The 16,770-nt window shown below is 55.3% G+C and overlaps 1 protein-coding gene across 2 annotated transcripts in view; it reads right to left on the bottom strand.

The window, feature by feature from the left end:
* The window catches only part of SCUBE1 (signal peptide, CUB domain and EGF like domain containing 1), a 147,078-nt gene that overhangs the window by 63,372 nt on the left and 66,936 nt on the right, over window positions 1–16,770 (bottom strand). The gene's annotated exons all lie outside the window — the stretch shown is intronic.

Here is a 16,770-nt window from a genome sequence, read left to right as displayed (position 1 = left end):
CACAGAGACCAAGCTCTTGCTCTAGGTCAGATTGCAGCACGTGGTCTGAGGAACTACTTTTGTGTCAGAGTGATTTGCTCCCCTCTCCTGAGCCACCCATGGTTCTAGGGTACCCCCACCCACCCAGCAGACTGGATCTCCCCTCTCTGTCTGCCTGGAGTGGCTCATACTCCCTTCGGTTGACCTCAGCTGATGTTTATCTTCCTGGTGATTTGTGAGGCGTTTCCAGAATTTATGAGGTCAGGGGTCAAGTGAGAGGTTGTAGGTCACAAGTCCATCAAGAGGCCAAGGCAGATGAAAGGGAAGAGCCTCTGTCTGCCACCCCACCGGCTCTGTGACCCGCCTTCCACCTCCACCCGCAGGAAACTCAGGCAGGAGGGAAGCCAGCTCAGGGAGCGGCAGTGAAGGCTCCGGACGGCGAACACGCACAGGGCGACCTCCTTCCCCCGGGACACACCGGCCTCTTGTTCCAGAGGAGGACTGGCTCAATCCTGACCCCGTCCACTTTAAATACGGGTATGCAGCAACACAGAATAGATTTAAAAACACAAACACCCTGCTAGTTGTAATAAGGATAAAAATGTCTGAAGTTAAAAGTCAAACAAACAAACGGAAATGAGGAAGCCTGCATTTTGCCCAGCACCATGACTCCTGGTTTCACCTGATTTTGTGACTCATATTTCCTCACCTTGAGTTTCTCACTAATCAATCCAATTGTTGGAATGACGCAGAGTCTAACTAAGCAACGAGTGAACAACGGAAAGCACTGTCATGCTGCTGCCCCGCAGAGAAGCTGCAAGTTCACACGGAAACACCCTTTCTGTCGGCTGGATTCCAAAAGAACATCAGCGCCTGAGTCGCACAGATAGTGGCGTGCGGTCAACGCTTAACAGCCAGCGGGGGTGGAGGCTGATTTGCAGTATTTACCAATGTATGTGGGATAAACACGCCAGCCATGGCTCATTTCAAAGTACCAGGGAGATGTCGCCGAGGGTAGAGCTGGGAACAAATGTGCACAGTTAGCTCTCGCAAGCTGAGACCCGCCAGCCATAGCACGTCTCTTTCTTAGAAAGGTCATTGTAAAGTCAGGCAGATGTAGGTGTGAATCTGGCTTCCTTCCTGGCTGTGGCCTCGGAGACAACTGCTTCCCTTTTCTGAGCCTAATCTTAGAATGGGCACAATCACCTCTGTCTCATGGAGGAGCTGTGCAAATTAAATCCAGTTACAGACAGGAAATGCCAGGCAGTAAGAGATGAGGTCTGACTGTGGGGGCACTGGCTCCTGAGGCCGGTGTCTCTCCTGCAGGTCTGGAGACAGCGTGGCTCCTCCCTGGGGCCTGGCTGGACCAGGCGACCCCTTCCTGAGAGGCGACTCTTGGTAGAGAAACCTCAGACTACTGAGACATGTTCATTCCCTCATCAGGTCTTCTGGGAGCCTCCTGCCCTGGCCAGGGTTTGGCCAGTGTGTGGTGGCCAGCAAGCTGTCTCCCTGACCATCACTGATGGCTGTTGTCAGCGGTGGGCTGAGTCCAGGGTCACCCCCCTCACTTCCTGTTCATTTATCTTCCATGGCTCCCTGCTGTTCCAGCTTCTTCCCAGCTGCACACACTCCACGGTTCGCCATCCCACAATGTCTGCTGAGCCGCCCTCGAGGGTGCCCCATCTCCCCTTGCTGCTCCTTCCTCCTGGGCCGGACACCCTCTCCTATCTTCCATAAACTAAATCCTAGGCCTCCCTCAAACTCCACCAGTTCCGCAAAGCCTCCTGGCTCCTGCCTTCTACTCCCCGTGTCTCCCCATGCCACCACCCATGTGACATCCTGGGGCTGTCCTATGGCCGGCACAGGCGATCAATGCTGTGAGCAGATCTGTGCTTTCTTCCTGAGCTGGGAAGAGCCTACGGGCCCTTGTTTGGCTCAGGATTATAGATGATGAAGAAAGGGAGATTAAATTTCCCTTCCCAGCCAAAGAATCACAATTTACAAGAAGCCTTGCTAATCATCACCAACCGTATATTTGTCACTGGGGAGCTGATACATGCCGGAGCCCCGGGTAATGGAATATTAAACTCTAGAGGTCATTCAGTTTTCTCCCTCATTGTGGACTTGCCATTAAGTGATCTTTCTTCTTGAGACTCTAGAGACTTTAACACTGAGCCAAGATGTTGTTGTTTTCTTGGTGAAGGACACTTTGGGGATGTAATCTAGCGTGACTATGGACTGCGGTAACCCACAGTCAATAAGACGCTAAGCAACAGAATCGAAGAGCTGGGAAGGGTGAGCCCCAGGTCCTATCTGTAGTCAGCTGGTCTCAAAGGTCGCTACTTTACCTCTCAACAACTTGGGGAAGAGGGTGGAGCCCTTCATCTCCCACCTAAAGAGCCTGAGGTGGAGCTGAGGTCCTGTGATTAGCCATCCTCACTCAACACCCCAAGAAAGGTCCCCTGCACGCTGCCTCTCACCCAGCACCCCCAGCATGGGAGCCCCCACTGGCTCTGCAACGGAGGGCAAGCCAGTGACTGCTAGTGGGACTGGCTTCAGGACCTCTTTACACTCCTGACAATTATAAAGGTCAAATCGCTTTGATGGACATGTTTATGTGTTACAGCTATCAAGACTGGCTAGATATCACAGAGAGAAATTTACATTTACTCATTAGCTTATTTAAAAACAAGACAACAAACATATTACATGTGGGCTGGGTGCGGTGGCTCACGCCTGTAATCCCAGCACTTTGGGAGGGTGAGGCAGGGGGATCACCTGAGGTCAGGAATTTGAGACTAGCCTGGCCAACATGGTAAAACCCCATCTCCACCAAAAATACAAAAATTAGCCAGGTATAGTGGTGCACGCCTGTAATCCCAGCTACTCAGAAGGCTGAGGCAGAATTGCTTGAACTCAGGAGGCGGAGGCTGTAGTGAGCTGAGATCGCGCCATTGCACTGCAGCCTGGGCGGCAGAGTGAGACTGTCTCAAAAAAAAAAAGAGAAAAAAAAAAGAAAAAAAGTATTACATGTTAGCACAACCCATATATTTGTATTAAAAACTATACTTTCCAGAACGGGGTGCCCTGAGATGCAGCAGTCAGGCCCGTGCAAGCCAGGCTCACCTGCTGCATGGTGAGGCTGCAGTCAGGCTGGAGTCTGCTCAGCTTGAGTGCTTCTGGGGCACCTCCTCCCCGAGAAGGGTGGTCGGGGGAGCATCACTATCACATTTCAAAATGACCCTACAACCACTGCAAGGATGGCTGCTGCTGCCTGGCCTGGGGGCTGACTGTGGCTTCCCAGGTGCTCATCAGCGACTGTCAGCTGCATCGCTTTCACCTCCACGCGGGGGCAACACTGGCTTCTGGAGGCCACAAGCAGGTAGGCGCCGTGGCTGGAGAACCACAGAGGGTCAGGGTTGGACCCCTGCCTGCAGCCCATCTTGTCTATCCATCCTACAGAGACAGAAAAAGAGCCCCTGAGGCGGGAAATGAGTGTTCCAGCACATATAGCAGGGCTGGAACCTGGGCCACTGGGCTCCCAGCCTAAGCTCTCCTGCCTTGGGGTCACTCGGCTACAGCTGTGGCACCCAGATGGCTGACAGGGAGCAGACATCTCCTAGGCAGAACAGGATTGGGAACGTGGTGCAGACTGGGCGACTACACAGTGTCTGTTACTGGCCACTGTTTCCAGACTTAGGAGCCCAGCGAAATCCAAGGCCAGTTCAGATGCTGTGTCCGCTGAAGCTCTCCGAGCAGCCTCTCCACGAAGCGCACACCCTGGCTCCTCTTTTGACCTTCCACAGCCATCACTGGCAGGCCCTGAGGTGAGGACGGAGCCTCAGCTCCCCTGCGGCACAGGATGTCCATTTTCTCAGCTGTGAAATGGGGATGTCATAATCTTTGCCCCTGAGGGTTGCTGGGAAGCTCAAACAAGGTAACGATATCAAGGGAGGCACAGGGAGGGTCTGGGTAGAGCAAGGCTGCTACGACGGCACTCCTATCTGCCCTTGCTTCATTCTGCCTCGTCGGAAATCGGAATCGTTGCTTCCGCCACACTCTTTCCTGCCAACCGTGGGTAACCGGAGGGGGAGACCTGAGTTTTATTCTTTTCAGTATCACAAGTACCCAGCACAAGGCCTGGCAGAGGGTTAGGGATCTGCAAACAGTGGGTGAAAGAAGGAAAGGGAAGAATGAGTGGGGAAAGAGAGGGGAGAATGGATGAGAGGAAGGAGCAAGGAAGGAAGAAGAGAGAAATAAAGCCTCCTATTCAGAACAGATGAAGCCTGTTGTCTGTTATTTTAGGAGGCAAGGCTAAATTTTGAAAATGCTCTTGCGGCATCCCTAGTTGGGTGTGCTAGAAACACAGTGCTTTGGACGCCTGATGTGGGAAATTCGCAGCACATGTTAAAGGCTCTGAGAAGTCCCGCAGTCACTGTGGAACAGACCCTTCTTCCTCACTTAACACAGCATCCTGGACAGGAAGAGGCCCCAGAACTAGCAGGATCTAAGGATGGCCTATTCTAGCTCCTCACCTGACAGACAAAACACAGCGACACAGGGACCAGGGTGGCAGGCTGGGGCAGGGATAGGGCACTGGCCCCACCCACTGGAGCACCTGTGGTATCCTCTGTGCCTCCGAACCTCAGAGACAGAGCAGGTGGCATGCCCTCCTTGCCCTCTTCCAGAGGGCCCGTCTGAGGGCAGTGAGCTAACGGGAAGGAATGCCAACTCATCCCCTCCTGCAGGTGGTATTTCTGGATGGCAGCCGGGGCCATGAGGGCCAAGTCGAGATTTGAAGGGGAAAAGGTAAACCCTGAGGCATGGGAGGTACTTGGTTCCAAGCCCTTCTGCTCTAGGGATGGGCCTGGATTCCGGATGGGAAAGGAATCTGTGGGTCTGTGACAATACCTGCTCTGCCGTGACCTGGGAAGGACTGCCCTAGGCCTCCTCCTGCTCCCCTGAGCCAGTGAGGCCCATGCAGCCAGCGGCAGCTGCAGGCTGTGTCCACTGATGCCAGCCTGTGAGCTCTTCCAGAGCAGGGGCCGAGCCCACTCAGGCTCAACCCCAAGCCCCAGGCCCAGAGCAGGCTTCTGTGAGCCTGAGGGCCGGAAGGGCCCCAGCTCAAAAACTCCATCCTCCTGTGGCTCCCTGATTTGTGTCACGTCTGCTCTTGGGAGCCATAGGACAGCTCCCTTGACCAAGATATGGGGAGAACCATGGAGAGGCAAGTTCAGCAGACAGCCCTGCTGGTCTCCCCTTCTTGATGGGAAGTGAGATCGAATTTCAGTCATTCCCAGAAATTCTGGTCTTCAGAGGCCTGATGCCCGTCAGGCCAGGCGCCCGCCAGGTCGAATCTAATCTGATCCAACCATCCAAATCCAATTATATGCTGCAAACTCAGACCAAGTGTCTCCTTGGTGCCCAAGATGGGCCAGGGAGCAAGGAGAGGACAGATGCTCTGCTGCCACAATGCCAGGTCCACATTCAGGCTGCCACTTGCTGCATGACCCTGGGCCAGCCCTTCACCCCTGAACCTCGGTTTCCGCCTATGTAGAGCTGGACAATAGTAGCAGCTGCCTCCCAGAGTGTGCTAAATGTGCAGCCCCAGTCTCTGGGTGAGTGAGGTGCTGGCTAAGGGCACAGATAGGCTGTTGTGGGACTTTGTCCTGGCCAGAAGGAAGCCACAGGGGAGTTGTCAGTAGGGGAGCGACACGCTTGTGTGTCAGAAAGATCTCTGGAGGTTGTGTGAAAGATGCCCTGGAGGGCCAGGACTGCAGGCCAGGACAGTGGAGAGGCTGTTGCTATCACTCTGAAAGGGACAAAGTCTGGTGGAAGAGCAGTGGTTATGGGGACTGGGAGGAGGGCTGGATTTAAGAGCTGCTTCTGAGTTTTCTGGAAGACGTGATGTATGAACTTGGGCCCTGACTATACTTTCATTCACTTGGACCCTCACAAGCCTGAGGAGCGGACATCACCGTGCCCACCTTCCAGACAAGCAGACGGAGGTTGGGACAGCGTGGGGGAAGATGTGCCCCAGGCTGTGTCTTCTTCTCCAAGTGGCCGGAGCTTCCTCCCAATGGGCCCTCCCCCAGGTCGCCATCTCCTCTGGACTCTGACAGGCTCCGGCAGCCCTTCCCCACTGGGGCCTATCTTCGCCCAAGGCCTTTGGTCCTTCTTGGGTACTCCACTAGAGTTTTCGCGGAGAGAAACGATGGCACGGTCTGCCTGGCCCTGAGCCAGTGCGTACACCACATCCTCTGCAATGCAAAGTTCATGGATGCATCTCAAGCAGGGCAGCGCGGCCCAGTGTGTTTGTACTTAGGAGCGGGGCCTTTCTTGCCGACACGGCCAGATAACAAAGCTGGAATGTGTGCCTCCTGAGGGTCGTTGCTATGGCGACTTCATCAATAACATCATTTTCTGCGTCCATGTCCCTTAAATACATGGGAAGGGACGGCAAGCTGGGAACGGCAGCGCAGGGAGAAAAGAACAATCACCTTGCTCCACCCTTCCCCCTCAACTTGGGAGGAAGGGATTTTCCTCCCTTTGCCTCATCAATAGAAAATTATGGAGCCAAGAAAGAGGTTGGAGCCTTGGGGGTGGCAGTGGGAGGCGGCGGCTGCCTTCCCCAACCCTGACTCTGCAAGCTGTCCAAGTCATGCAGGGAAAAACAAACACGAGCTCCCACCAACATTGAAGGGGGGCTGAAGGGAACCGGGGGAAGGTGGTGCCCAGGGGGAAGGGCGCAGAACAGCTGTAGGGTGCGGGCTGGTGGGAGAGATGACGATGGCAACAGTGCAGCCTCCCACGTTCATCGGAGCTGCCTGTGCGCCAGGCCTGCCACAAACCAGACTCCTTACCTCACTGATTCCCCGAAAAGCCCAGGAGGGGCTGTGCACAGGCTGAGCATCCCTTATCCGAAAATCCAGAATCTAAAAGGCTCCAAAACCCAAAGCTTTTTGGGCATTGACATGATGCCACAGGTGGAGAATTCTACACGTAAGTACTTCACACAAACTTTGTTTTATGCACAAAATTATTGAAATGCCATGTAAAATTGCCTTCAGGCTCTGTGTACAAGGAGTATATAAAACAAAAGCGTTCCATCTTTAGACTTGGGTCCATCCACAAGATACTTCATTGTGTATCTGCAAATGTCCCCACATGTGAAAAAATCCAACGTTGGAAACACTTCTGGTCCCAAGCATTTTGGATAAAGGATGCTCAACCTCTATTACGTCCACTTAACAGATGAGAACACTGAGTGCACAGAGGTTAGTGACTGAGGTAAGGTGAGGGGGCTGAACCCAGCGGACAGAGCTGGAGCCGCAACACACTGGCTCGCCAAGGCCATCTCCAACGACAGCTTCTCCAGGGTGACGATTCTGATCCTGCCCTGCCAGTCTCCTCAGATCCATGGAGAGCCCCCCATGGGCTGGGAACATACCTTGCGGAGCCAGGGCCTGGCAGAGACAGAGAAGCCTTGACATCGCCCGGCAAGGTAAGTAGCTTTATCCCCGTGTAACAGAAGCTCTTCAGAGAAGTGACGCGATTTGCCCACGGTCACTGATTAGGACATGCGAGGCAGGCAGAGGCAAAACTGAAACCCAGGTCTGTCTGACTTGAAGACCTGCCCTGCTCCAGTGGCAGAGGGAACTTTCTAGTGCATAAATCTGACTGTCTTCCTACTGTAAACAAAACAAGCAAAACAAACAAAAAAACTCTTCGATGCCCCGGCACCCAGTGCCCAAAGGGTTAGGCTGAAAGTTCTCAGTATGGCACCGAAGGTCCTCCCTGACCCCCGGCCACCTGCCTCTCCAGCTTGCTCATCCTTCCTCGAGCCCTTGGCGAGGGGCAGCCTGGTGGCCGCCCCGCACAACCCGCCCTCCCTTCCCACCCTGAGGCCTTTGAGAAGGTGCTTTCCTCTGCTTGGGACACGCTCTCACCCTCCTCTGAATGGCCACTTCTGGCTAGTTACTTGAGATGCTATTTCTGTGTCACCTCTTCCAGGAAGCCCTCCTTGTTTCCACCCTCTCCACAAGTGCCTAGGTTGGACTGGGGCCGTGCCTGGGACTCCCCTGCCCCCTCCTTGCTCATAGCACCCACCACACTAATTGTAGCTGTTACACATTGTCTCCCTCCCTTTAGATGGGGGATTCTCAAAAGGACAGGGCCCATAGCTGAGCTACCTCTTTGCCCCCGTCCCCTGCACAATGCCTAACACCCAGTGAACGCACAGGAACCGTTTGATGAACCCAGGCTCACTGGTAAGCAGCCTAAACTCAGCTACTCTGGATTTGGACTGTGTCAGAACAGGAGCCAACTCTCAGACAACAGCGGTATGCTTGTCTGCAGTCCCAGACCTGGCTGCTGGTCTGGCTCCCCCTTGATCCCCTAATTACATGCTAACAGCATCTGCCCCTGGAATGGCACACAGAGCCTCTCACTGTGCGGCCTTGGCTTCAGTAGAAACACAAGGCTTTGCCTCCCACTCTGTATCCCCCAGATTACATTCTCTGGGGCAAATCTAGGCCTCCCAGGCACCAACAGCTGGCTGCCCCAGACTAGAACCCCCAGCTAACCCTGAGCCTAGCCAACCCCAGGCAGCATCCCTAGGGCTAGTCCCCTCTGGGAGATGCGAGTGACCAAAGACTGTGGGCTTCTACTTACCCAGAGCTCCCCTGTGTCAGGCCCCACAATAGGCTCTTTGCAAACCTCACTAATTGAACATCTCAATGACCAAGTGCCAGGTACAACCAGCGCTTACCTGACAGGTGAGGATGCGGAGGCTTAGAGAGATCAAGAGACTTGCTGCCCCAGTTCTTCTACCTTGTGTGAGGGAGTAGGGAGCTGATGCCCTGGTGGGCACTCCACTGGCAAAGCCCAAAGTGGTTCTAGCCCCTCCAATAAGTGCTCACCTCACACCTCACCTGCCCTGGTACCCACTTGGCAGCCTTGATGGCCCCTCAAGGGAATTCTGCTCCTCTCGTCCTCCTTCTCACTGCCCCTCTGCTTTGGCCAATATGCCATATTGGATGTAGGGGAAAGAGTTTATCCCCCAGAGCCTCTTGGGGTCCTGGGTCCCAGCTGGGTGTGTGACCCAGCAAAGAGGCTGGCCCACTCTGCCCAGTCCCCTTCCCAGCCACTCCACACACTCGCAGCACCGTCCCTTCTACTCTGACACCAACGCTGGGCCCTCCTCCAGGGTTCAAAGGCCCCTGCCAGGGCCCCAGAGGACTCGTCGTCCTGGGTGTGCACAGCCTTGGCTCAGCACTCACCACCCAGCTGGTCCAGCCGCAAGGACCCACACCTTGTATTATCTGGCTCCCAACACCTTCCACGTTAATCTGCTCACGTGCTTATGTGCCCCTTCATTCCACAGATATTTAGGGAGTGCCTCCTTGGTTTCCAGCCCCAGGATTCCAGGCAGGCGCAGGCCTTTCTACCAACCAGCTAGCTCCTTGTCTGTGCCTCCTCCGGATCTGCTCTGCTAGAGGCCAGATCACAGTGAAGTCTGAATGGGTGCTCAATAAACACCTGCAGGGTGGTTGGTTGATGAGCTCGCCAGGCATGGACGTGGGGCACAGCTCCAAGAGAAATTGTCCTGCTTTGTGTTTACACGCAAGCAAAAACCAGAATGGATTGGTTTTCTGGAAAGCCAGAACTGGAAGGGGCCTTGGAGTGCATCTAGGTGAAGCCTCTCCATTTCCATGAGGAGGCTGAAGCCCACGAGACAGTGATTGTCCTGGGTCACGTGGCAGTGACTTGCCCTGGTCACTCAGCTGTCAGTGCAGAGTCTGTATGCAGCCTCCCACTTTCAGTCAAGCTCAGTGCTCTTTCTGGCACATCAGGAGGTGGGTGACAAGGACTGCTGCCCTTGATCTTTCCACTCACGCATTCCTTCACTCCCTCAATCGACAAACCTTTGCTAAGCATCACCTGTGTGCAGGCCCTGGGCTGAGACCGAGGAGGGAAGGGTATCCAACCCCACATGCTCATTCTCAGTTTGAGGCCAAGTCACTGCCATGCAGTTCACCAACAGGCATGCCCTGTGTACACAGATGGACAGACAGACAGAGCTGGGACTGTGATTGGCTCCTGGCATGCCTCTCAGAAAGCAGGATGGATGTCAGCCTCCCTTCAGCACCCCCTTCCCACCCCAAGGCCTTGACCAGTCCTGGCACTGGGAACCCCTAGAAAGCTGCCTCTGTGAAATGGGAGGTGGTTCTGTCTCTGACAGTTGGGAGGGTCACGAAACATTTGCAGAGCCACAGAAAGCTCTATGGGCCGGGCAACACTGAGGCGGGGCAGGTCGATTCAACAGCTCTGATTTGCGTCCCAATCCCAGTCCTTTCTAAGGCATGTGGTTTTAAAACCTGTTGTGGCCTAATTTATAAAGTGGGGAGACTAAAACCCTCTTTTTTTTTTTTTTTTTTTTGAGACAGGGTCTCACTCTGCCGCCCAGGCTGGAGTGAAGTGGTGTAATCAAATCACAGCTCACTGTAGCCTTGAACTCCAGGGCTCAAGCAATCCTCCTGCCTCAGGCTCTGGAGTGGCTGTGACTACAGGTGTGTGCTAATACACCTGACTAATTTCTGTATTTTTTGTAGAGATGAGATTTCACCATCTTGCCCAGGCTGGTTTCGAACTCTTGGGCTCAAGTGATCCTCCCACCTCGGCCTCCCAAAGTGCTGGGATTACAGGTGTGAGCCACCACGCCCAGCTTAAAACTTTCTTTTGTAAGAGTGTTCAAGGGCAGTAAAGAGGTGATGGGCTCCAGCTCAGATCCCTCAAGCTGCGGCGGGTGCTCTGTAAGGCTGGCCCACTCCCTCTCCCCTGCACGCTGGCTTGTTACCTGGAGCCCCGGCCCTGCCTCATTTCTTCCCCCTTCCTCCCTTGATTCCTGGAATTTCCCAGGCTGGTCACTAGGTGTCACCACAATCAAGTTTTTCTGCCCCCACAGACCCGGAGTCTTGCACCAGAGAAGGCCTGGTCGAGAGACTCACTCACCCCCTGAGCTTCTACTCCTCCAAGGCCTGGGAGGCTGGAGGTGTCCTTCTTTCCTCCCTCGGGCTGCCAGGTTTAGCAAATAACAATACAGGACGCCCCATTCAATCTGAATTTCAGATGGACAACCAATACATCCTGAGTATAAGCATGTTCAAAAGTTGCATGGGTCATACTTGTAAAAAAAAAATTACTTGTGTATCTGAAATCCCAGTTTAAATTGGCACTCTGTATTTTATCTGGCAACCCTGCCCTGCCCTCCACAGGGACCCTAAAGGAAGCCATGGCGGACAGACAGGCTGTCTAGTGCCACCCTTAGCCGTACAGCTACTACTACCAGAGAACTTAGGCAGGTGCCCTGGCCATGGCCTGCCATGAACAGGGGAAAGCTCTGTTTTTCCTTTCCAGCAGGTGACGAGATGGAGGGTGCTCAGGCATGGGGGCCAAGGTGGCAGCATCCCAAAAGTGTTCCCACAGCAGCCCTGGGAACCCTGAAGGAGACGGTGGTAAGAGCACTGTGGACACACAAACAGGAGAATCTGTAAGGATGTGAGCAGCGCCCCTGAGCCCCAGCCAATGTCTCTCCACCACTGTCCACCCACATGTCGTGGAAAGGAGCGGGGGCTGCAGAGCCAGAGCCCGGGGCTGTCACAAGCAGTGGCGCTCGCTTCCCCTCCCTCAGCTGTGCATGAGGGGCGGCAGTGGGTATTTCTCATGGCCCTTCAAGGACGAAAGGGGCTCATGGGCTCGAGGCACAGTAGGTATGTTCGGATCATTGGCAGATACAGCCACTTTGGGGACGTAAGCCAATTCCCGCCATTGACTCAAGCTTTAAAATAGTCTGCTGACTTGTTGCTGCACTCAACAGCCAAATGTGTGGGTGCTCTGTGATGTGCCCTGGGGCACAGGAGTCAGGCACTCTGTGATGTGCCCTGGGGGCACAGGAGTCGAGGCTGGGCAGCAGGAGGGAAAGGTGTTCTGGAGCAGGAACCAGCTCATGCAGAGGCCTGGGGAGTGAGGCTGGGGGTCTCTGCGCTTCTGACAGACAAACTGGGGCTGTCCTGCTGGAGAGAGGACCTCATGGAGAGAAGCTGGCAGAACTCCATGGGGCCTCATGGAGAGAAGCTGGCAGAACTGCAAGCTGACCAGCTGCAGAAGGGAGCAAGGCCGGACGGCAGTGCAGCACCCAGCAAACCACGACGCGCTGGGCAGCCCTCTCCTGGGCAGCGGGCTGAGCACATTGCTCTGCACGAGGGGTGAGAAAGCATTTTGTGAACTGATGATGCACACACTTCGGGCATGACTCCCTCACGAGATGGTCTTGTCCCCTCTGCGCTCCCATGCGGCATGTTTCCTCTGCACCCTGCCCTGTGTGAGATGTGAGAAACACAAGGATGACTTAAACACATCCCTGCCCTTCTCAGGAGCTCACGGACTGGTCCTGCAGTAGGGGGCTGAACCATTTCAAACGCGTGAGCGCAAGTCAAGAGGAAGACACACACACCTGCCTAAGAGTCAGAGACAGCTTTAGAGAGGAGGTGAAAGTGTGCTGGGTTTTGATGGGTGACAAAGAGTTCTCCAGGAAGGGAGGGGAATGGGAAATGGCAGTAAAGGCAGAGGATGACACACACCAAGGTTGTAATCAGTAAAGGGCACGTGTGCCATAACAGGGAGAAGAGCAGGCAGATGGGGAGGAACCAGGAGAGAGGAACTGGACTGTGGGAGGCCTTGGGAGGCAGGAAGGCAACAGCGCCTGATAACAGAGGAACTTGGCGCAGAAAGCGCCCGGGCTGCAGGATGCAGGAGGGAAGGGGGATGACGCAGAGGTAGGGATCCCAATTAGCAACCACAGCCTTCAAAGAAGGCAGGGCAGCAGGGGTGAGCAAGCTGGCTGGGTTTGGGACGTGAGTAGAGCTCGGACACAGGATCCGGTCACACTGGGATGTGGGAGCCACACAGGGGAAGGGTCAAGGCAGCACCCCAGTGCTGATGCCCCACTGATGGGGGACGCTCTGGGAAGCACAGGTCTGGGAGGATGGGAAGATGCTGCGTTTGGTTTTGAGCAGGTGAGAATGCTGTAGCTGGGGGACAGTTGGCACTAGGGTCAGAGCTGGAAAAGTGGCCACTGCTGGTCAGCAAGGAGACTCAAGAAGCTTGGGGGAGAGCTAGGAGAGGGCTGAGGCCAAGGAGGAGCCAGGGTCGGGGGCTGAGGAGGAAGGGAAGAAGCCCCCTGGCATGTACATGCTGAAAGAGTCCGGTGACACAATCAAGCAGCCACCAGCCGGGGGACAAAAACCACCTGGCTGGCCTCAGGCGGGTGACAAGGCCCTGGGGAATGCTGCGGCCAGGGGTGGCCAGTAAGACATCCCCCCAGGAGATCGGCCTTGTGGCCACAGTCACAACCCAATTTCTCTAATGAGGCTAGGGAGGGCTCAGACCCCTCCCTAATGACCCGGGATGACCTCGACTGCTTCCCCACTCTGCCAAACAGGCATCTGCCTGGTGGTTTCTGAACCCACATTTCAGATCTGCATGGCTTTCCATGCACAGGGCCTGTGCCCACAAACCCCAGGTGGGAAGCCAGGCTGTGGGCTACAGTGTGGGGGGTGGGCGCTGGTCTGGAGCCTAGGAGCCTGGGACAAATCCCAGCTCTGCCACCAACATGCTAAGTGACCTCCAACAGGGACATATGGTGTTTCCAGGGCTTCTGCTACTTCACTGTAGAACAGGCATGCAGGCCAGCTTCTCTCCAGGGCAGCATGCTTTCGGTTCTCACGCACATCAGCTCCATGACGTCGCCTCAGCTTTTCCTGACTGCCTGCTCCCTACGGACCGCAGGCTGGACACTGGGGGGCCAGGGGGTCCCTGCATCCAAGAGGGTCCTTGTGTCTCACTTGGGGGAGAAAGGCCTGGGAGCAGAGACACGAGAGACAGGGCAGGGAGGCTGAGGGTGGGGCGTGAATGAGACAGAGGCAGGGGAGAGTAGGTCCCGCCTGGGAGATCAGGAGGTGTGCGGGGAAAAGGTGTAGAAGGTTCTCAGTGAGCGACGGTCAGTCAGGATGAGTGAGGGTTCCAGACAGAGTGAGCTGCATGAGCGGAGGCCGGGATGAGAAGTTCACTATGGCTGGTTCACGACGTGGCAAGCAAGGAGAGGCTGCAGAGAACCACATTCCTCTCAGGAACCATGGGAAGGTCTTGAGTGGGGAATGACAGAGCCAGAGGGTCGGGTGGAGCAGTGGCTCTGGCTGCTGCCAGAAGGTTTGTCGGGCAGGGAGACCTGTGAGGCAGCTGCCGCGTTAACTCAGGCAAAAGATGGCAGCGCAGCCCTAGGCAGAGGGCAGCATGGCGAGGCAGGGGCTCCCTGTGTCACGGGGCATCTGGGCTGCACAGCACCCCTGCCCTTGGCCCCCCATCCATTTGTTCATTGAGTGTCTTTGATCTTAGGAGGCGGTTGGACCTGGGTGCAAATCTTGCTTTTGGTACTTCTTCACTATGGACAAGTCTCTTTGCTTTTCAGCCTCCATTTGCTCACCTGCAAAATGGGGTAGCTCCATGACACAGACTGTTCTCAGCACCTGATGACTGGTGTCAGAGTCTGGGCACTATGCTCAGCTATGATACGTATGACAGCTGTGCACAGTTCCAGTGATCCAGACCGGGCTCTGCACAGGGCGATGAATTGTACGTACGATCTCATTATAATTCTCATAAACAATTCTATCATAAAATACGTGAATGTTTGCCCCAGGACTTGTGGCAGAGAAGGGCGCCAGGGCTGGGCAAGCTACCTGTTAGCCTAGTGCCCTCTGGGTTGCAGCTCTCCCTGCCCTGCACCCGCAACTCTGGGAGACTTGAAAGTTCTGCAGCTTAGGGGAAATTTACACCACGGATGTGAAGTCAGGCTGGGGATGCCCCTGGCGCCGACTCAAGGCCAGGCCAGGAGAGGGGCGTGAAGCTGGCTTACCAGCCAAAAGAGTTGTTTATGGAGTGGGAGGCTCATAAAAAATAATGGGCTGGATTTATTGTCCCCGCCTCGAGGGCCATTCCGGACCGCACAGGGCCAGGACAGGCCTCCTCCAGTAGCACCATAAATCTCTCCAGTAAGCAAGGGAGCTGTTTATTCTCCCGTCCACCTGGTCTGCAGCAGGCAGGGGAGCGAGGAGAACCTGCAAGCCCACATGTCCTGCCTGGCGCCCTTGCCTGGCTGATCTTCTCCAAGGAGTGGCTGAAGAAGGCAGGTGCTGAGGCTGGGATGGGATTCGGGGGCATAGCCACGCCATCTCCCCTCTCCTTAAACAGGAAGTCCCTAGCCATGCTGCCCCAGCACCCAGTCGATAATGGAAAACCCTGGAACAGGACAGGGGATGTCTCTGGCCCTGCAGGAGCTGTGCTAGGGCCCCTCAGGTCAAGGCCTGGCTCAGATCCCGTAGGAGTCCTGTCCCAGGAGCCAACAGGAATCTGACAGCTAGGCACACTGATAGGAGCCTATCCGTATGTGGCTGAGGCGGCTCATGAGGGCCCGCGGGTCTCTGTCCATTGGCTTTTGTTTCTTTTGAGTTTGTAAGCGGGTGGTGCAGGATAAAAAGAACTGACTGTGGCATCAGAATCCAGCCCCTGATCCTGAAGTCCTGCTCCACGATGCAGCTCAGGGAAGCTCAGTTTTCCCTCCCACGATGGGGACATTAGTACTCATCCAAAGCATGTCACAGCGTGGCTGTGAGCATCAGGGGACCCTGTATGGAAACCACAACAAAGCCGCAGGAGGGTCGAGCTGGGCCTGCTGAGGATACCTGAGGTGCGGGAGGGTGGAGCTGAGCCTGCTGAGGATACCTGAGCTGCAGGAGGGTGGAGCTGAGCCTGCTGAGGATACCTGAGCTGTGGAGGGTGGAGCTGGGCCTGCTGAGGATACCTGAGCTGCGGGAGGGTGGAGCTGGGCCTGCTGAAGACACCTGTGAGCTGAGACAGGTATGGGGAAAGGACAGTATCCAGTCAGCCTGCAGGCCACAGAGAAGCCAGAGTGGGAGAGGCAGAGTGGAAGACAGAGTCAAGAGGAGGCTCAAGGACCAGCCAGGAGGAGGCTGGTGGGAGGGCCCAGGACTCGAGTCTGGGGTGGGAAAGAGGGCTCAGGGCAAGGGTTTCAGATACAGGCTGCCCCAGATGCTGCTGGGGAGACTCACTAGGTCTCTGCTCTGGCTCAACCCCAGGAAACCTGTACCCTAAAACTCTCAAGTAAGTCTCAAGGAGCCCCCAGCCAGTCCTGAGATGGCTACGGACTTGAAGCAGGGGGCTCAGGCCCAGAGGCAGGGTGGGCTTGGTCTCTGGCTATGGACTTGAAGCAGGGGGCTCAGGCCCAGCGGCATGGTGGGCTTGGTCTCTGGCAGTGCCTCTGACAGTGGCTTACTCGGTGGGTATGCTGTGCAGGGCCTCACCTCCAGCCACTTAGGGGGCTGAGTGCCAGCAGGAAAGAAGCCTTTATTTTTAAGCCCACCACACAGTAAGCATGTGTTATGGTCTGAATGATTGTGTCCCCTCCAAAATGATGCTGAAACTGAATCCTCATCGCGGCGGTTCTCACTAGACAGTGAATCTGCCAGAGTCTTGATCTTGGACTTCCCAGCCTCCAGAACTGTGAAAAGTAAATTTCTATCTTTATAAATTACCCAGTCTCAGCTCTTTTGTTATAGAAGCAGGAATGAAGTAGGATGCAATCTTTTTTGCTGACTGACAGAGTGGGCAGGGGCGTGTCCTCCTGGGCTCCCACAGCCCCTGTCTGGCTTCTGT

This window comes from Trachypithecus francoisi, unplaced genomic scaffold, assembly GCF_009764315.1.
Source record: "Trachypithecus francoisi isolate TF-2019V2 unplaced genomic scaffold, Tfra_2.0 Lachesis_group14, whole genome shotgun sequence".
Taxonomy (NCBI): Eukaryota; Metazoa; Chordata; class Mammalia; order Primates; family Cercopithecidae; genus Trachypithecus; species Trachypithecus francoisi.
The sequence above is the reverse complement of the archived record's forward strand: the minus strand, read 5'-3'. Positions and strand labels throughout refer to the sequence as shown.